We start from the raw sequence: 22,739 nt of genomic DNA, 5'->3' as shown, positions 1-22,739 counted from the left end.
TTTCGTTGATTTCATTTAGAAAGATTGGTAGAGCACATTAAAAGCAGCAAGGCAAGGCATAGGTGCAAACAGCTAAAGGGTGCAGGCCATGAAGTAGTTTAGAGGAGGCCGACATTCAGCATTGGATGTCATGTAACAGTCACCGCCTATGATGATGAAGATGATGTATAAATCCATCACTTCCCCCCAAGGCTATAATGGGCTTTATTACTACTGACACAAAAATTTAAAAAATATATTTAAAAATATATTGATTTAATTGTTACTGAAGGTATAATACTGTGAAAGTGGAAGTTAAAGACTCAGTGTCTGTCTTGTTCCCTCGATTCATGGCTCTCAAGTAGCATGTGACAAGAGTAAGAACTGCAAACTGTTTTTGTTGATTGTCATGGCACCTGTATCATGGATCAGCTCTGCAACATTTCCAGCAATTGACATCACAAGCGTCTGTCTTCCAGATCTTTGTTTAATAATTTCACCTCAGTGAAACGGAAGCAACGTGTGGTTTACGGTATCATCAGTTAACATACAAGTATAATACACTGGTTTGCAAAACATATGGACGACAGTAACTTTCGCATGCAGTAACACACCTCCATGAAACTTGGACAGTACCTTGAGAGAACTACCACAGTATAGTAAAGGAGGTAACTGAAAGAAATACACAATGAGACGATCACACTTTTAATCAAAAACACTATTTACGCTGAAATCACCGCATTTTATCACACTCCCCTGGGCGTTACAAAACATGGGGCACAGCTCTTAATAGGGTACGTGATCATTAAGAACGGCTATGAATGGTCTGAAAAGTGATCCCATGCTGACCACAAGGTTGGTAAGGAGTATTTGTTGCTGGGCATTCCATTCCTCCACCTGCGCTATCCGATTTTGTCGCTTATTGTCATCCTTGAAAATTAAGCCAGGGCCGAATGCATCCCTGACACATATGGGGAAGGAGTCCAGTGTCTCAAAAACGTTAACCAGTGAGTGTACCGTGTTCAAAGATCTGAAGGTCAATCTGCCCATGACGCATTATACCTCCTTACACCATAATACCTGTACGACCAAATCGATCATGTTCGACAATGTTCCTGGGTGCTGATTGCATTATGTACTCCCACTTCGTTCGTCAGGGAGAGAGAGACCATAAACATGCAGTTGGTGTGCCAATATGCCTCGAAGTCCTATTAAATGTAGTTACAATACACTCGCTATTTGACGTGGATCCTTCTTGCCTGTTACACAATGTAGGGGTCATTTGCTGCTGCAGTAGACTGTTGTCGACTGTAATAACATAAAGCAGGTACTGAGGCGTTTTGTTAGTGCTGGTTGCAAACATTCAGGGACAAACTGGATAGGTTTATCACCCCCTCACCTCCCCTTAACCTATGGTTCTGCCAAGTGGTTTATGATCCCCCTGAGAGGTGATTTATGACCCCCTGAGAAACACCCAGTATTCCGCCTCGCTTCTTCCTCACCACCCATCTGGGAATCACCGAACCCTCTCCCCTTCCCTTTCATTATACAAGCACACTTTTGACATCAAATTAATTGACCAAATACTTAAATCGATCAATTAATTAACCCCTCCCCCTGTGGGGAATCACCCAGACCTCCCATCCCATCACCAACTCACCCACCCCTCCCCCATCTGGAAATATGCAGGAAAATCGCTCAGTCAGTGCAGAGCTGTTAGTGTTGGAGGTGCAACTATTACCATATCCAGCAACTACATCTCTTATTTACACAATTACCCTGCTGGAAGTTTTACCTTGCTGGAAAATGATCATGTGTGCACTCACCTCGACACGCAGGGATTGACTGAGCTAGTGCACAATGCCACCACCAGAGGATGTACCATCTATCGCCCCATCACTCCCCACCCCTCCCAGAAAAAAATGGAGGGAAAAGTCGCTAATCTGTCAATGTGGAAAGACATAGCAACCCACACTCCTGCTCCAAAAAAAAAAAAAAAAAAAATGTTAAAATGTGTGTGAAATCTTATGGGCCATCAGTCCCTAAGCTTACACACTACTTAACCTAAATTATCCTAAGGACAAACACACACACCCATTCCCGAGGGGGACTCGAACCTCCGCCAGGACCAGCCGCATAGTCTATGACTGCAGCGCCTTAGACCACTCGGCTAATCCCGCGCGGCTCCTCCTGCTCCCCCTTTCCAAAACAGTACATCACTTCTGGTATCAAATTGATTGAATAATTAAATAAACTGATCAAAAGTTGAAGGAAACAGCTTGCCTACTCTCATGATGTCATGAGTTTTTCCTCTTTTGGGATTTCATTGCTCAGTCCCCCCCCAGTTCTCCACCATCCTTCTGGAAATGCTGACACTTATGACTGTTAGACTCCATCATAACCCTTAAAAATCACATTATCATATCTGGCAAAAGAGAAGTCTTACAATATTTGAGAATCACGCACATCTCACATAGAGCTTATGATTGCACTTTTTTCCCATTGCAGAAGAATATACATGCATTGCTAGCAAAATCCTGCACTGAGTGGAGCTGGTCTGTCGGCTTGACTCAGAGTGGCGTCGATCGCATTTTCGCATGTGTGCTGTACTGCAACACATGCACAGGGTCACCAGCAACCCTTCAAGTCCTGAGCACTGGAAGCACATCAGTCACCTGCAAAACGTAATCCACCCAAGGAATACCTGATACAGAATGTCAGCATCCTTTGAAACTTGATTCCTGGCTCATTCTTCCCTCTCTGTATCAAGTGATTACTTGCTGTTTGTGTGCACCAACCTGTGCAAACACACACTCCTCCCTTGCATCCCCCCTCACCCCTCATGCAGACTCAGCACTTGGTAGTCACTGCATTCCTTTGTTCTCACACTTCCACTGCTATGCAACAAACACATACGAGAAGATGTAGGTAGTGTCTGTCATGTGCCTCACTAATCCCTCCCTTGTCCTGAACAAAGCAGCAGATACCTGGCAAATCTCCTACCCTTCTGAAAATACTGGGCTGAGAAGGATGTCTTGGAAATACTCCCTCTCTCTATCAGAGTTATTGGCTAATTAAATCGATAAAAGTTCTTCTTGCATCCTATTGTTGGATACTCAGACTGGTATATTTCGGAGGATTCGATCCATCAACCACCCAGTTTTGCAGACCCTTCTGATTTTTTTTTCTTCTCTTGCCTCCTCTTACTGGATGCTAGCAGAGTTACATCGTTTGGTAGGAAGTCCATTACATTGGAAGTAGCTGAGAATTTCAAATTTCAGCTCAATTGCGTGCTATGTCCTTAAACAATCTGTGGAGGGGTTGGATAGATGAATGTTCCTACAGTACCACATTTGAAACAAAAAATTTATCAATCGGGTAAGTGACATCTCCATTGATAGAGGTGCTGTATAAAATGATGGTTGGAATTTCAAATGTCGCCATGAATGTACACTGTCATGTTTGTGGAATTCCTGATCACTACAAGTCTGCTAAGTGTATTTTACAAAGCACTATAGAATTCCTCAGTTTATTCTCTCAGTTACACCAGAATGAAGAAGGAGAAGGAAAGGGTCTATCTTATACTGTGATAGTAACAACAACAAATATCACTACAAGACAGAGTGCATTGCAATCCATTGAAAACCAGTAAACCATGATCCTGGTAGTGATCACGGCTAGATGCCTGACATCGCTGAAAACATTCATATACAGGGTGGTCCATTGATAGTGACCGAGCCAAATATCTCACAAAATAAGCATCAAACGAAAAAACTACAAAGAACGAAACTCGTCTAGCTTGAAGGGGGAAACCAGATGGCGCTATGGCTGGCCTCCTAGATGGTGCTGCCATAGGTCAAACGGATATCAACAGCGATTTTTTAAATAGGAACCCCCATTTTTATTACATATTCGTGTAGTACGTAAAGAAATATGAATATTTTAGTTGGACCACTTTTTTCGCTTTGTGACGGATGGCGCTGTAATTGTCACAAACGTATAAGTACGTGGTATAACGTAACATTCCGCCAGTGCGGACGGTATTTGCTTCGTGATACATTACCCGTGTTAAAATGGACTGTTTACCAATTGCGGAAAAGGTTGATATCGTGTTGATGTATGGCTATTGTGATCAGAATGTCCAACGGGCATGTGCTATGTATGCTGCTCGGTATGCTGGATGACATCATCCAAGCGTCCGGACCGTTCGCCGGATAGTTACGTTATTTAAGGAAACAGGAAGTGTTCAGTCACATGTGAAACGTCAACCACGACCTGCAACAAATGATGATACTCAAGTAGGTGTTTTACCTGCTGTTGCAGCTAGTCCGCACATCAGATTTTTTGCACGCATTCTATTTAGCGACGAAGCGTCATTCATCAACAGCCCTAACGTAAACCGGCATAACATGCACTATTGGACAACAGAAAATCCACGATTGCTGCGACAAGTAGAACATCAGTGGTCTTGGCAGGTTAATGTATGGTGCGGCATTATGGGAGGAAGGATAATCAGCCCCCATTTTATCGATGGCAATCTAAATGGTGCAATGTGTGCTGATTTCATACTTAATGTTCTACCGATGTTACTACAAGATGTTTCTCTGCATGACAGAATGGCGATGTACTTCCAACATGATGGATGTCCGGCACATAGATCGCGTGCGGTTGAAGCGGTATTGAATAGCATATTTCATGACAGGTGGATTGGTCGTCGTAGCACCGTACCATGGCCCACACGTTCACCGGATCTGACGTTCCCGGATTTCCTTCTGTGGGGTAAGTTGAAGGATATTTGCTATCGTGATCCACCGACAACGCCTGACAACATGAGCAGCGCATTGTCAATGCATGTGCGAACATTACGGAAGGCGAACTACTCGCTGTTGAGAGGAATGTCGTTACACGTATTGCCAAATGCAACGAGCTGAACGGACATCATTTTGAGTATTTATTGCATTAATGTGGTATTTACAGGTAATCACGCTGTAACAGCATGCGTTCTCAGAAATGATAAGTTCACAAAGGTACATGTATCACATTGGAACAACCAAAATAAATTGTTCAAACTTACCTACGTTCTGTATTTTAATTTAAAAAACCTGCCTGTTACCAACTATTCGTCTAAAATTGTGAGCCATATGTTTGTGACTATTACAGCACCATTTATCACAAAGCGAAAAAAATGGTCGAACTAGAACATTCATATTTGTTTATGTACTACATGAATATGTAATAAAAATGGGGGTTCCTATTTTTTTTAAAAACGCAGTTGATATCCGTTTGACCTATGGCAGCGCCATCCAGTGGGCCAACCATAGCGCCATCTGGTTTCCCCTTTCAAGCTAGACAAATTTAGTTCTTTGTAGTTTTTTTCGTTTGACGCTTATTTCGTGAGATATTTGGCCCGGTCACGATCAATGGACCAACCTGTATATAGCTGCTCACCTCCCAGATGTGGACACATAGTGCACCCATTCTCTTGTACACTGCTAGCCCCTAGGTTTGGGGAGGAGACCTTGGTATATGTGTTTGCACACATTAGTCCTCACAAACAGGAAGTAATCACTCCATACAGAGAGGGAAGAATGAACCTGGTATCAAATTTCAAAGGAAGCCAACATCCTATATCATGCATTTCGCAGGTGTGTTAAGTTTTCCAGGTGACCAATGACTCCCATCCAGTGCTCGGGAGTTAAATGGTAGCTGTCTGCCCCACAGAGGTCGTGTGATGCAGCAAACATGTGAAGATGCGATCAGTGCCACTCTGATTCAAGCTGGCAGACCAACTCTCCTCACACACGATGCTTATTTCTTGTTCCAGGATCAGGAAAAATTGCCATTATAAGCTCTATGCGAGATATATGTGTTGTAAGATGTCTGCTTTAACAGATATGATTAGTGTGATCTGTAAGGGTTAGGATCAAGTCTATCAATCAAAAGTATCAGTATTTCCAGGAGGGTTGTTGGGAACTGGAGGACTGAGCGATCAAATCCTAGAAAGAGACATTTTTCTAATACGAAGTATTTTGAACTAACTAAGTAAGGAAAAACCCATGATATCATAAGAGTGGACGAGATATTTCCCACCAACTTTTGGTCAGTTTAATTAATTAGTCAGTTAACTTTATATCAGAAGTCATACAGGGTTTTGGAGATGGTTGGTGAGGGAGGGTGTTATGGGTCAGACATCGTCTGATTGTGGGACTGTGCACTAGCTCTGCACATCAAGATGAGCATACATACAAAAATTTTCCAACAAGACAACACTTCCTATCTACAGCAGTGTAATTACATAAGTAGGACATATAATTGCTGTACGTGGCAATACTTTTACCTCCCACACCAACAGCTGTGCACATCTGCCAATTTCTAGATAGGGAGGGGAAGGGTAGTGGGGATGGGAGGGGAGTTCTGGGCGATTTCACACAGAGGGAGGAATTAAGTAATTGATCTATTGAATTAATTGGTCAATTGATTTGAAATCAAAAATGCTCTTGTATCGGCGAGGGGGAGGGGAGAGAGGTTGGGGATTTCCCAGAGAGCTGGAGGAGGAGGAGGGGGGAGGGGTGGAGGGTTTCTCAATAGGACCAGTTATCCCCAGTAGGTCATAAATTAACCCTCAGGGGCTCATAAACCACTCACCAGAACAATAGGTTAAAGGGAGGTGAGTGGATCATAAATCAATCAAGTTTGTCCCTGAATGTAAGCAACCCACACTAACAAAATGTCCCAGAACCCTCTTTATCCTACTAGTGTCGACCACCTCATCTAGTTCAGGCACATGAGACAATACTGTGTAGAATACCAAACTCGTCACACTTCATCCTTCTTTCAGTTTGCCAATGATTTTCCCCCATGTCAAGTCTTCCACATGTTGTCTCTGGCTCATGCTGTAATGAAGAACACCACCACAGTAACTGTAATTGGTCGCTGATTGACACACACTGTCTTTTCCTATTCTTTCAACTGTCTCGTTTGCGGGCGCTATAGTCACGTTGACTGAAAGCTTTCTATGCACGACTGGCAGACCTCTGGCAACATGCTCCCAAAATATCATTAATTTCCACCTGGTTGTTAATATTTTATGCTGCTTTACCTGCCTGGTCCCTATTTTTTGAGGAGCAATGTATAATTCTTGGAAAACTGGTCTGCAATTCCTCAAATTCTGAGGACCTGACTCAAGAGGCCTTACGTTGACGCACTTGACAGCCGTCTCGGTAACTGCGACTCTACGAATGTAGTTGATTTGTTCGGTACTTGTCTTTGTGGAGTCACCGTATCCCAGATAGCTTACGACTTAGCTGGACCTGAGATGACAGCTTCGCTGTGTTGCTCAAGGATGGGGAAGGATAACTGACCATGTCACGTATGATTTACAAAGCCATAATAGGTTTCGATATCTAAGCATTCCTTATGTGTCTGAACCTACTGCCACGCGGGATTAGCAGAGCAGTCTAGGGCCCTGCAGTCATGGACTGTGCGGCTGGTCCTGGGGGAGGTTCGAGTCCTCCCTCGGGCATGGGTGTGTGTGTTTGTCCTTAGGATAATTTAGGTTAAGTAGTGTGTAAGCTTAGGGACTGATGACCTTAGAAGTTAAGTCCCATAATATTTCACACACACTTGAACGTTCATTTTCTGAGCCTATTATCATTCCAGAGACATCATCTTGCAATGCCATCTGGTGCTACAGTTTTTGGCTGAATTGCCGCAAACATAGAGAAATTACCTTACCTGCTATCCACAAACACACCCCAGGACTCGATGGTTAGTGCAGTGTGTAACTTGAGTTGTAAGGAATGGCAGTCATGGTGGCAGATTGCAGTTATACGTCCGTACTGGTAATAGCATAAGGCAGTGTCGATACAGGTTAGATAGCGAAACTGATTATGATTTTATGAGCTACAGGCAGCAAAAGGTAACAATAAGAATACAAGACCAAGAACAAAGTACTCTATTTAAAATAGGCGTGAAACAAGAATGCACTCATTGACCTCTATTCATCAACTTATATAAATCAAGGAAGCAACCATGGAATTTAAGAAAATGCTCTCTTTGACCTCTGCTGATCAACTCATATAAATCGGAGAAACAACAATGGAATTTAAGAAATGGTTTTAGCATATCATTAGAACTCAGGATGAAAAGGTATCAACGATAAGATTCCCTGACGACATTGCTACCTTCAGTGGAATTGAGGAAAACTTACAGGACCTGTAGAATGGAATGAAGCGCAGAATAATCTAATGAATCACGGAATATGGAGTGAGAGCAAATCGAAGAAAGATGAAAGTAGTAACAAGAAGGAGAAACGAGATTATCTATAAGCTTAACACCGAAATTAGAGACCAGGGAGTAGACGAAGTTAAAACATTCTACCGCTTCGGAAGCAAGATAACACAAGGTGTACGAAGCAAGGAAGACGTAAAAAGCAGACTAGCACTGGCAAAAAGGGCACTCCTGGCAAAAAGAAATGTAAAACGTAGTCCTAAACTTGAGGAAGAAATTTTCAGAACGTGCGTTTAGGGCACAGCATTGAACGGTTGCGAACCATGGGCCGTGAGAAAACCGGAAAAGAAAAGAATCGAAGAGTCTGAGATGGGGTGCTTTAGAAGGACGTTGAAAATTAGGTGGACTGATAAGGTTTCCCGCAGAATCGGCGTGGCGACGAACATGTAGTAAAAGTAAAGTCGTGTGGCATGAATGACTGGGAGACCCCGAAGGACGGGTTCATCCGCCTAATTGGAATGACTTTTCCTATCCTTCGTGCCATCAGGCACCTTTCCTTCGCGAAGTATCAGAATTGTGTGTGTAAGCGTATTTCTTTATTGTAGGTGACCGTGATGAGTGTGTGTGCAGTGTACTGTCGTCTTCTTGTTGGAGATGATGAGAGGAGGGAGAGGGTGAAACCCGATGATGGCACATAGCACCGAAGAGCATCGAGGGGGCCACCGAGCTTAACTTCCCCATACGATGAACGGATCACAGTCAACGGTGTCGCATGCCCTCACTTCATGAAACACAGTGGAGAGGTTTGGGATTTAATCCAGGACACCGGCGCAAGGACTTGTGAGCAGAGGCTTTTCCCCATCCCCCACCTATCCCCATTTCCGTAAAGGCAAAGGGAAAATTGTCAACAGCGTGCGGCACACACGAACGGTCACCTATGCAAGTACTAACCACGCCCGACTGTGCTAACTTCGGTGATCTGACAGGAACTGTTGTATCCACTTCGTCAAGGCCCTTGACCGAGGAATATGTAGAAAACATTGACAAGAGGAGGGTGCAGGATGATAGGACGTTTTAAGCCACCAGGAAATAACTTTCGTCGTACCAAACGTAGCAGTAAAGGTAAGAAACAGCAGGGGAAAAAAATTGTTGAGGGCAAGTTCTACCCTGAGATGAAGATGTTGGCACAGGAGAGACAGTCGTGGGGGGCCACATCAAACCACGCAAAAGACTGATCACAAAAAAAAAATTAAAAAAATAAGCGACTACAGCCGACAATAAATTTTCTACACAAAACTGAAAATCGCAGTCCTCTATCATGCCGTGACAATTGTAAATAAAGGACGAAGAGGGAAATCGAACGGTACCTGATTAACGACTGCCTCTCGAAAATTCAGAAGTTACACGGGCAGGCCACAGCTAACCTAAATTTGGATGGCATGACAGGCACCTTGAACCCTGGTGCTCCCACATCCACTGCAAACACCGTACGGTTGCTTAGTTGAGCAGCATCTGACAGACTAGCACAAGGAACGTGTTGCTTGCTTTTCTTAGCGCGGACGCCTAGCAATTTATGTGGCGCTTCCCCAGAGACGCGGCCGTAAACTTTCCGCCCATCCTCGCTTAAGGACGATAAATTATTCGCCGGGTGGGGTCCTGCTGTGATACGCTGCAGAGACAAATAGGGCGCGTGCCCGTCGCGCCAGTGATCTCATTGAACAAACAAGATGGACAGCATCCGGGTCAAGAGCGGATGGCTACTTGCCTGTCGTCGGGTCATTCTTTCAGCACGTCCCTGGCGCACGGTCGTCTGTCAAAAAAGCGACGACAGTGATATGAGTGTAACAAGGCGCTCTGAAGAAACATTAGAATGCTATTTCAATCGAGAAGACAACGTGCGTGCTGTGGCGAAACTTTCCTAGCTTCTTTCTCTATTTATTTTTCTCTTTTTCCATTAATTAGTATTTTCAAAATTAGGTAAAAGATGTAAATTTGTATAGTCCAAGACATGAAGAACGATGCACAGCGAAGGGATTATCCGAATGGGACGGAAATCGGTAGATGTGATGTACAAGTACGGACCAACAAACGATTGGACGGAGATTCACAAAATTTAGCAACTCAATAATGCGTTGGTCCCCTCAGGCCCTTATGCAAGCAGTTATTCGGCTTGGCATTGGTTAATAGAGTTGTAAGATGTCCTCTTGAGGGATACCGTGCGAAATTCTTCTAATGGCTTGTTAGATGACCAACATTCGCAGCTGGTTCGAGGGTCCTGCCCGTAATGCACCAAATGTTCTCAACTGGGGAGAGATCCGGCGTCCTTGCTGGCGGGCATTATCTTCCTGAAATGTAAGCCCAGGATGGCTTAACATGAAGGGCAACAAAACGCGGCACGGTGGCTGTGCTGTAAGGATGTCTCAGATGACAACCGAAGGGATCCTCTTATAAAAAGAAATTACATCCCACACCGTCACTTCTGTTTGACGGGCCATATGGACAGCGACCGTTAGATTGTATGCAACCGCTGTCCATGTCGTTCCCACGCACATATTCGTCCTGTAGTCTCACTGAGTGGAATAGAATTAAATTACAATGAAATGGATACCCCTAGCTGCATACAGCTGTTGATATAAGTCAACAGGGACAGTTGAAAACGTGTGCCCCTACCGGGACTCGAACCCAGGATCTCCTGTTTACATGGTAGACGCTCTATCCATCTGAGCCACCGAGGTGCGACTGCAGGGACTTATTTCTGGCACGCCTCCCGTGAGACCCACATTCTTAACTTATTGCCCCGCACTATATTCATAGCGCCCCTGCCCATTATACTCATTACACACGGCTTTTTGTCGATTCCCGTAAGAGTTCGAGCACTGTTTGTGCATCCGCACTGAAGAAGATGGTCAAATGGCCGGTGAGCCCGAACATGTTCGAAAGAATAGATACCATCTTCATATGTGTGGAGTAGAATTGTCTTCAGTGCCGAGTTCCGCTTCGAACTAACTGCTGATGAAAGACCTGTTTGGATACGACCCAGACAGCGGTGGTATACCTGACTGTCGCCATACGGCCTGACAACCAGAAGTGATGCTCTGGGATGTTGTTTCATAGCAGGACCTCTTTGGCTGTCATCCGCAGCATCCTTACAGCTCAGTGATACGTCGCCGATATTCTACGCCCCGTTTTGTGGCTCTTCATGGCAAGCCATCCTGGGCTTAATTGTAATTTGAGAGTTAAATTATAAATTTTCAAGGCGAAACATTAAAATTTTTATAGCTCTTTTTATGAATCTGTAAAACTTTAATAATAAACTAGGATTAAATAGAGCAAGATAATGCCCACCCAGACACGGAGAGAGTTTCTACTGCTTGTCTCCGTGCTTGCCAAACCCTTTTTTACCAGAAACTTCGCCGGATCTCTCTACAATTGACACCTTTTGAAGCACTACCGGCAGGGATCTTCAACCAGCTCGGGATTCTGACCATCTAACACGCCAATTGGACAGAATTTGGGACGGTATCCTCAGGATAACGTCCAACGACTCAATTGATCAATGCTAAGCTGAATACCTGCTTCCATGAGGGCCAGAGCTGGATCTACGCGTTACTGACTTGCTTAATTTGCAAAGCTCTTTCTCTTTCTGAAATTGTACTAATTTGTTTGTTTACACATGTACGTCACGTCTACCGACTTCCGTCCTTTTAATGGTCGTAGACAGTATGTATGCAAGTATTGTACATGCCGAAAAAATGCAACATACCCAAGGGCTGTGTTCAGTGGCACCAGGGACTAATATGTTCATCGTGAGGGCTTGTAATTTTATTGATCAATTTTTCACAGTCATCAAAGAGCATATGCGACTCGGGAGGCCTGTCTGTGGCCCTCTATTTCAACTCTGCAAGCAGTAGCTATGCCGAGTTTAGAGGGGAACAGTGTCTGCAACATTCATTGTAGAATAGGCTTCATGGGATAGGGGTCCATCAGTTACAACTAGCTTTCACTTTTGCTTTTTCTACAGAGTATGGAAACCAGTGCCCGCTACATTTCACAGCTTCTTATCCCCATTTTCTTGACAGGAAGTTAAAGTACTTTTTCAGTAGCGACACGCACGTCCACATACGGCTGCTGCGACGTAAGGTGCTCTTCGTGGTGCACAAGTTCCCTGACCAGGAAGATCGCCAGATCTCTCGCCAATAGAACAAGTATGGGACATGATGTAGCTGACGAGCACATTCTCGTTGTCCAGAGCGTAGAAGAAAAATTGCCGAATTGTAACAAAAGGTGCAAGCTGACTGGGGAAATGTTTCACAGCATGCCTTTCGGCACCATTATTACCCTTTTCGTACGGGAGTACTCATCTGCCGTCAGAGAGGTATGCACTGTGTATTTATGCGAATTTTTGGGCACTCTTCACTGTGACGTGTGTGCTTCATTTGGTTTGAATTTGTTATGATATACTGCTACAATGATTAGCTACCTCTCACAACACTTGTCAATAAAATGACCTTTTCCTTGAGATTTTGCAGTTTTGTTGGCTCTGAGCACTATGGGACTTAACATCTGAGGTCATCGGTCCCCTAGAACATAGAACTACTTAAACCTGCCCGAGGCAGGATTCGAACCTTCGACAGTAGCAGTCGCGCGATTACGGACTGAAGCGCCTACAAACGCTCGCCCATCGCGGCCGGCCAGTTTGCGACTGTTCTGCTTCCTTTCTTCCTATGGCCCTCCACCGCAGGAAGTCTGGTAGGCATCTTCTCTGCGTCGTACTGCAACGTCTGTGACTTTCAAAGTGATTGTGGATGTGGGGCTACCCGGCAAACGCTACCTCATTTCATAGATGCCCGGACATCACCGTTGGCATGGTTGACCACTGAACGGAATGCTAACTTCCATGCAGAACATGATCGTAAGGACGTCTAGTTGACAGTTTCTATGATTATATCGTGATGTAACGCCGGAAATGCATATCCTCCTATTTTCATCTATTGTACTATAAATTTTTTTCCTTATTTTGTTACCTGAAGATATGACATTTCTGTGTCTTTATATATTGTAATTGTTTACTATATACACTCCTGGAAAATGAAATAAGAACACCGTGAATTCATTGTCCCAGGAAGGGGAAACTTCATTGACACATTCCTGGGGTCAGATACATCACATGATCACACTGACAGAACCACAGGCACATAGACACAGGCAACAGAGCATGCACAATGTCGGCACTAGTACAGTGTATATCCACCTTTCGCAGCAATGCAGGCTGCTATTCTCCCATGGAGACGATCGTAGAGATGCTGGATGTAGTCCTGTGGAACGGCTTGCCATGCCATTTCCACCTGGCGCCTCAGATGGACCAGCGTTCGTGCTGGACGTGCAGACCGCGTGAGACGACGCTTCATCCAGTCCCAAACATGCTCAATGGGAGACAGATCCGGAGATCTTGCTGGCCAGGGTAGTTGACTTACACCTTCTAGAGCACGTTGGGTGGCACGGGATACATGCGGACGTGCATTGTCCTGTTGGAACAGCAAGTTCCCTTGCCGGTCTAGGAATGGTAGAACGATGGGTTCGATGACGGTTTGGATGTACCGTGCACTATTCAGTGTCCCCTCGACGATCACCAGTGGTGTACGGCCAGTGTAAGAGATCGCTCCCCACACCATGATGCCGGGTGTTGGCCCTGTGTGCCTCGGTCGTATGCAGTCCTGATTGTGGCGCTCACCTGCACGGCGCCAAACACGCATACGATCATCATTGGCACCAAGGCAGAAGCGACTCTCATCGCTGAAGACGACACGTCTCCATTCGTCCCTCCATTCACGCCTGTCGCGACACCACTGGAGGCGGGCTGCACGATGTTGGGGCGTGAGCGGAAGACGGCCTAACGGTGTGCGGGACCGTAGCCCAGCTTCATGGAGACGGTTGCGAATGGTCCTCGCCGATACCCCAGGAGCAACAGTGTCCCTAATTTGCTGGGAAGTGGCGGTGCGGTCCCCTATGGCACTGCGTAGGATCCTACGGTCTTGGCGTGCATCCGTGCGTCGCTGCGGTCCGGTCCCAGGTCGACGGGCACGTGCACCTTCCGCCGACCACTGGCGACAACATCGATGTACTGTGGAGACCTCACGCCCCACGTGTTGAGCAATTCGGCGGTACGTCCACCCGGCCTCCCGCATGCCCACTATACGCCCTCGCTCAAAGTCCGTCAACTGCACATACGGTTCACGTCCACGCTGTCGCGGCATGCTACCAGTGTTAAAGACTGCGATGGAGCTCCGTATGCCACGGCAAACTGGCTGACACTGACGGCGGCGGTGCACAAATGCTGCGCAGCTAGCGCCAAGCGCCATTCGACAGCCAACACTGCGGTTCCTGGTGTGTCCGCTGTGCCGTGCGTGTGATCATTGCTTGTACAGCCCTCTCGTAGTGTCCGGAGCAAGTATGGTGGGTCTGACACACCGGTGTCAATGTGTTCTTTTTTTCCATTTCCAGGAGTATATATATATATATATATATATATATATATATATATATATATATATATATATTAACAGGGTTAGATTGGCTATTAAAGTACCGTGCAGTGATTAATTGCGAAAGCAAAACTTTGACATGTACGTCACAAGATAAAACAATAGTAGTTAGTTTTGACGAGGCAGGAGATGGTGTGCGTAGGCAATACCAGCCTATACACACTGTTAACTGGCCGGGTGCCATTGACGTAGGTGTGAATTTGAACTACTGTAACGTGAGGAATCTCGGCATTGACAATAGTGTAGAAAGTGAATTGGAAACTATTGTAGACGGTGTGTCAAACGTAACACACGAACAAAGACGAGGCCTGTATGAAGTAATAATGAGGAATAAAAGTGTGTTTTCAGACAAACCGGGACTTGTGGAAGAGATAATCAAATTCCCTCCACGGATTGACATTAGTATTGGTGTGAAAAAAGATCGTTTGCGAGAAATAATGAAGCTAAAAGCCGATCCTCGCATACGTCGTCATGACGCTAAAGCGCGTTTTGCTAAGTTTGCAATCGGAGACTTAGTGCTTGTAAAAGCTCATGAGAAATCGAGCGAGATAGACAATGAAATCTCTAAATTAAAGTTTGTTTATAATGGACCACATAAAGTCATTGATATACCTTAAACAAATGCTTATTGCTTAGAGTATCCGAGCTCTGGAAAACTATTAGGTATACGGAACATTGTAGACTTGAAATTGTGCCAACTGAGGATTGATTAATACCACAGAATGGGTAATTTGTACAGTATGTAAATATAGAGTGTAAGATTTAACGATTTGCTAGATTGCCATGCTTTTGCCTGACCAAGAGGACATTAAAGAAGTTGTAATTAATAAGTAATTAATCTTGACTAAATGATTTAAGAGTAACTGATTATTAATCAATTGAAAAATCCAAGCTGCTAGTTTAAGTTTTCAGCTGAGTCACAGTAGATTAAGGAATGTAAATATTATTTTGTAACTAGCTGTAAGATTTCATGAATGTGTGTTTTATTAGTCATTGCCGATGTCTTAGACGCTGTTTTAAGTTTCAGGCTAGTACATGCGTGTGATGATGGACAGGGTTGAGTTATCCACTGTGATAGTGTTAGTGGACTCCTTGAGATTACTCGGGAGTGAGTTTTTCCGAAAGAATTCAGTGAAACGGACGTTCTGGAAATGCTGTTACACAGGCGAGTGAGATCAAGCGTGCCGCACAGGCGGGCGCAACAACACAGGCGAGACGGAGCCGCTGTCGGCTCTTGTGCCGCTCTCGGCATTCTTTGTACTTGCGGGTACGGAAGGCGGAGTTGTTTTTCTTCCCGGACAGCTGATGTGAAAGAATTCTGCTGTCAATATTTATGTTTTTTTCGATCTGCTGTGTATTATTTTCTCGTTTAGCGTTAAGTGGACTCTCATGACAAAAATATTAATTATGAAAAGGTTATATAAAATTTGTATTATATGTAATTAATTATTAATCTGCATATTTTGATCTAACTGTTTTTATGATCATGTACTCTGATTAATTTTGTAAATAGTATTCCATTTCTTGATACTGTTAGGAATTTTGCTGATTTTAGAATAGCTAAACCATTTTTTATGTTTTCTATGAATTTTAATATACTGTCAACCTGTTCTCTATTGGGGTAAGATGACAGAGTGGAATAAGGTTAGGAGTGTCGCCACTCAATTATTATGGTCTAAAAATTGGTTTATGGTTAATTAGCCTAATACAATATTGTTAAGGCTTTCGTGGCCACTTGTTGACAAACTGCCTATTGGCTTCTGTCTTGGGTTCTTTGGCCGACGTTCATCTAATGATTTTTCTGACGTTTCGCCAGCACGAGTGGCTGGCATTGTCAAAGCTTCACCCTCCATTGCCAGTGGTGAACTGGAGGCGAGCTCGCGGCCGCAGACTATATGTACCTGGCGCGCCAACGTCCGAGGGCTTCTCCGCGGTCATTTCCGGTGCGGTTCTCCTCTTGCTACCTGCGACAGTCGTTCGCTGCAGTACGGGAAGCCAGGATCCGTTTACCTTAAGGCTTTCCTCTTTCTTGTTGAAACTGTTCGCGTGTTTTTGGATTTCTACAGCTTCTCTGAACAAGCGCGTGTGATAGTGCTTCTCTACAGCCAGAACTTCCGTGTCGGCGAATTTTATTACGTGGTCGGTCTCATTCAGTGCGTGCTCTGCCACAGCCGATTTCTCCACCTGCCCCAACCTGCAATGTCGCTTATGCTCTTTGATCCTGGTGTTAATGGATCGTCCAGTCATTCCGACATAAACTCTTCCGCATGTGCAAGGTATACGGTATATTCCCGACATTGCAAGTGGGTCTCTTTTCTCCTTCGCCGATCTAAGACAATCTTTGATCTTCCTTGTCGGTTTGAAAATCGTCTTTACGCCGTGTTTGCGCAATATACGGCCGATTCTGTCCGTCATTCTGGGAATGTATGGTAGAAAGGCCCTACCCGACATTTCTTTTTCTGGTTCCTTACTTCGCCGAGTGTTTGGCTCTGTTACACTTCTAATGTAATTTGTGGAGTACCCATTGCTCCTCAGAACAGTTTCCAGGTGTGGCATTTCTCGTTTGAGGTGTTGAGGCTCATATATTCGTCCTGCTCTCGTTACGAGCGTACTAATCATGCCTCTTTTCTGGCTCGGGTGGTGGTTTGACAGTTTGTGCAGGTATCGGTCCGTGTGTGTCGGTTTTCGATACACGCTGTGTCCCAGGTTTTTGCCGTCCCTTGTGACCAGCACATCTAGAAATGGCAGTTTCTTGTCCTTTTCTACTTCCATGGTAAATGTTATGTTGGCATGGAGGCTGTTCAAGTGTCTCAGGAATTCACCGAGCTGTTCTTCACCATGGCTCCACACCACGAAAGTATCATCGACGTACCTGTACCACACCTTAGGTTTGCAAGTCGCCGAGTCCAGTGCCTGTGCTTTGAATTGTTCCATGAAGAAGTTGGCCACCACTGGACTGAGAGGACTACCCATGGCGACGCCTTCCAGCTGTTCGTAGAAATCGCCATTCCACGTGAAATAGCTCGTGGTGAGACATGCATGGAAGAGCTTTTTGATGTCTTGCGGGAACATGGAACCGATGTGCTCCAGAGCGTCGCTGAGTGGCACTTTCGTAAATAACGAAACAACATCAAAACTGACCAGGATGTCGTTTGGCGCAAGTTTCAGTTTCTTCAGTTTCTCAATGAAATGTCCTGAGTCCTTAATGTATGTGTCGGTCTTTCCCGCGAGTGGCTGGAGCAGAGAGGCCAAGTGTTTCGCCAGTTTATACGTTGGTGAGCCAGGAGCGCTAACGATCGGTCTCAGTGGAACGTTGTTCTTATGGATCTTGGGTAATCCATACAGCCGAGGTGGTAGGGCTTCTTTTTTGCAAGTTTTTGTCGCTATCACGTAACATATGTATGACTCCTAGAAGGTAAGTGCAGAAACAATAGCAAGAATACAACAAAACGTGCGGCATCGACAAACAAGAAAGCAGAACAAAGAGTATTTTAAACAAAAAAAAATCGGAGAATGTATAAAACATACAAAAGAAACAAAAATTGTTAAGATGACTGCTCGCGCTGTTCTTTGTCCCAGTCTGGCACCGGTTTGAATTTGACAACGACAAATTCAAATTATTAATTACATGTGATTTTGTGCTGTTTGAATTCATCTGATTGATGATCTAGGCTACATTTGTTAAGAATGTCATTGTTTTTCAATATACAATTTCTCAACCTAGAGAGAGAGAGAGAGAGAGAGAGAGAGTTAATGAATCGATGGGCTGTATGAAAATTATTACTGCTAACATTCTTCCCCATAACAAACCAGTGTCACTCAATCTTTTGATCTCACGTGTGTTTTTCTTTTATTTTCATTTTCTTATGTACTGTATGTGCTGGTTTCTGGAAATCAAACATAGCTACTTAATGTGGAAAAATGATTTAGATTATGGTAATGATTAATTAAGAGGCTATTTCGGTGTCATATTGTGTTCATGATGTCTCCAAAGTGATGTGCCCTTCTCTTGTACTGAATCCTTATTACACTAGCTATCCTTACTTAAGCAATCTCCTCCATCGATGATACGGTTTTTCAGTGAATGGCGAATTAGGCCCGTCACAGGCAAAGACGTCTGATTCAAGTATCATTTCATTATCTTAATCAGATAGCAGATGGCTTTAGACTTCAGAAGAGATCTTTTTAGATTTTTCAGGATTGGTGGAAGAGACTAGTCCATCCTGTATACAAGACGTCGACAGGCTAGAAGAAAGAACGGAACCAGGAAAAAGTGCGCTACCATTAGTTGTCGTTGTCAACGATTCACACTCTGCCATTAGGACATATTATTTAGTATGATACGGTTGTTTTACAGAAAATGTTACACAGCCTGTGCATTATACAATAAAGGCACCAAACCATTCTCTTTCTGCTTAACTTAAATGCCTTTTTTTTTAAAAAAAAATCATTTCTACCTTGTGTCAATCATTTCATCTCTGCGTAACTATTACATCCAATATGGTATAGCTTTTATTTTACACTACTGGCCATTAAAATTGCTACACCAAGAAGAAATGCAGTTGATAAACGGGTATCCACTGAAAAAATATATTATACTAGAACTGACATGTGATTACATTTTCACACAGTTTGGGTGCATAGATCCTGGGAAATCAGTACCCAGAACAAACACCTCTGGCCGTGATAACGGCCTTGATACGCCTGGGCATTGAGTCAAACAGAGCTTGGATGGCGTGTACAGGTACAGCTGCCCATGCAGCTTCAACACGATACCACAGTTCATCAAGAGTGGTGACTGGCCTATTGTGAGGAGCCAGTTGCTCGGCCACCATTGACCAGACGTTTTCAATTGGCGAGAGATTTGGAGAATGTGCTGGCCAGGGCAGCAGTCGAACATTTTCTGTAACCAGAAAGGCCCGTACAGGACCTGCAACATGCGAACGTGCATTATCCTGCTGAAATGTAGCGTTTCACAGGGATCGAATGAAGGGTAGAGCCATGGGTGGTAACACATTGAAACGTCCCCTTAGAAAAATTATACAAGACTGTGCTTAAACTGACATACAATATTTTTAGCGCAACGCAATCTGACTTTCAGAAATCCCTACAAAAGAATGGCCCTGACTAACATTAACCTGTACCTTTCACAAATCACTTACCTCACAAAAATCTTGGTTACTCGAACTACTGCAATACAGCGAGCGCCACTACTGCCAGCTAAATAAAAGATTCAAACTACGGAAGGCACTAACTACTAATAGGCATAGTTAGCAAATGAAAGATTTTAATAGAGAACAAACAATGTATTTACCTCAGTAGTGTCTTAAGTCATAATGTATATAGCAGTTCATGATATCCAGTATTGCAAATTTCAAAACTCCGCCATCTCTCTCCTCACATCCACCACTGCTGGCGGCTCACCTCCAACTGCGCAATGCTACGCGCTGTTCACATCCAGCTGCCGCTGCCCAACACTACAATGGCAGACAACAATGCAAACTAGCCACAGACTGCGCACAGCACAGCCAGTGATTTTTCATACAGAGCGCTATGTAACGTTGCCAATAAGAAAACATAAACAGCCTACTTACATAGCTCCCATGCTCCCCCACAAAAAATTTTACATATTGTTTTGGGCAGTGGCCAATAATGATTTGATAAAATTTTTCATAATTACAATAACAAAGATATCAAATGCACACACTTATTGATACAATGTTGGTCAAAAGCTAAAATTTTCTCACAGTCCATAAAGACAGTCCAGATTGTTCATTACAGTAAAATTGCAGTGTTTTTCTCAAAGTTTGAGCAGTAAAAGAAAATGCACACGGAAGTAGTGGATTTCCATGGAGTCTTGAAGAAGTAGTGTTGTCCTTCCAATGGAAAGACAGTGCTGACTCTTGACATGTAGACAGGTAATGGGCCACAACAGAGCAAACCCACAGCAGAGTCAGTCGATGTTTTGAAGAATATTGGTAGGTAGGTCATCACAGAGTAGGCCCACTGTAGTCCTGGTAGAGATTGTGGTATTGGTGCGCCACCAGAGGTGCAGAACCACTGCAGTCCTGGTAGAGATTGTGGTATTGGTGGGCCACCAGAGAAGCAGACCCACTGCAGTCCCTGTAGAAATAACGATATTGGTGGGCCATCAGAGATGCAGACCCACTGCAGTCCTTGTAGAAATAATGATATTGGTGGGCCATCAAAGATGTAGACCCACTGTAGTCCTTGTAGAGATGGCCAGCAGCCATCTGTTGTGACTGTGCAGGTGCACAATCACCATTGAAGAGTCTTGCGGATAATATAGCATGTCCATAACTACCACTTGTGCACTCACAAAGTTTTGGGAATTGTCCTTAGAACCAGCAATTCTGTTATCCAGTCCCTTGCTGAATTATTAACACACGTGCAAACACTAACAGTGCCTACTTCTCACATATTGTCCATATACTATGACCAACAGAAACGTGTGTAGTGATATGTAACTTACAAGTTACTTAATTCTATTGACATTCCTTTGTAGAAAGGATCCCAAATACGAAACGCTCAAACTTGAAAACATATGATTACACTGTGGAGCTCTTAATTTATGATATTTACTAAAATGCCTAATGAAACGATGAGAAACATTTCACGGCTATTGTCTTGCTAGTTGAGAAAAATGCCATATGGCTTGCTTTATGTATTTATTTACTCGTTTTGTTTAATATCAAGTTTCTAGCTGCAGCAGCATTGGTTAAAATAAAATTTTATAGATGTACTAATGTAAATATTTTATGCCTACAGATCCAGTAAAAATATTACTGTATGATGTTTTTAAAAAAAAAGAAAACGAAGGAGCACAAAAACATTTCACAGGAATTGCATACAGAATTTTCTTTTCAAGTACTTAGTAATTTCTTTTGTAGAATAATTTGTGGTGCACCACTTAATTTACGTAGACATTAAGATGTGAATATACATTTCCCTTGTCTGCATTATTGTCTTTTGTGTAATGTTTTTTTTCTGCTTGAGCTATGTCATGTTTAGATATAACTTATTACATTTGCTGCTGCTGTTTGCCAGGCATACTGCTACTGAATTTCACTTTGTATTACTCTGTTAAGCTAGTTTTACTACTGATTTATTTTTCTTGTTGCTGCACATTGGCTCATATTAGTTGTAATGTTGCATTGCTTGGTAATTTAGATTTGCTGTAGCTTGCTTTGCAATTTTCCATTTTTTTTGTCATTGCTGTTTGTGTTAATTGTTTTGTGCTGCTGCATTGACTCGTCCCTTAGTTTAGCATCTGAGCTCAGTAGATTTAAGTTAGCTTAAGAGGGGGTAGACTATATAAGAAACTAACTATGATGAATTGGAAGAAATGCATTGAGAAGCTATAAGAAAATGGTGTGGCCAAAAAAAAAATTTTTGAAAGAGGATATGAACAAAAAAAGTAGGGTTTAGAGACAACAGGTTTAGGTAGGATTTTCTTGGAAATAAATGTTGAGGTAAGATAATGGTAAATAAATAATGAGGTAAGAAATGTGTGAACAGAATACAGAAAGCATGCTTGGATAGAATTTTTTGGCTGGAGCAAATGTCGAAATAAGAGGAACGATTTATGGAATGAAGTTTTGGGTTGGACTGCAGTACCAAATGTTACACTGAAAACAAACCCTGTCCTTTCCTTTTGTGTTATCCCACTATGTGTTTGTGTACCCTTGTGTATTTGTTTTCTTCCTGTCTCTGTGTAGTTTCATAGAATTTTTTCTTCTTCTAATACTAAGCTACATTCACTATGATGAGGAATACTGTTATCTTCGAATATAATTGGCATTAATAATATGTTATTTACTTTGTAAAGATGTTTAGACATTATTTATTCTGTTTTGTTTTAATGCTCATGTGTGAAGTTGATGTTTCGCAAGTTATTCTGATCTTTTATGTATGTCCTCATGTCATAATTCCTGTAACACTGATGTATATGTTATTTCTATTCTTTTG

Source organism: Schistocerca cancellata, chromosome 5 (genome assembly GCF_023864275.1).
Source record: "Schistocerca cancellata isolate TAMUIC-IGC-003103 chromosome 5, iqSchCanc2.1, whole genome shotgun sequence".
Taxonomy (NCBI): Eukaryota; Metazoa; Arthropoda; class Insecta; order Orthoptera; family Acrididae; genus Schistocerca; species Schistocerca cancellata.
The sequence above is the reverse complement of the archived record's forward strand: the minus strand, read 5'-3'. Positions refer to the sequence as shown.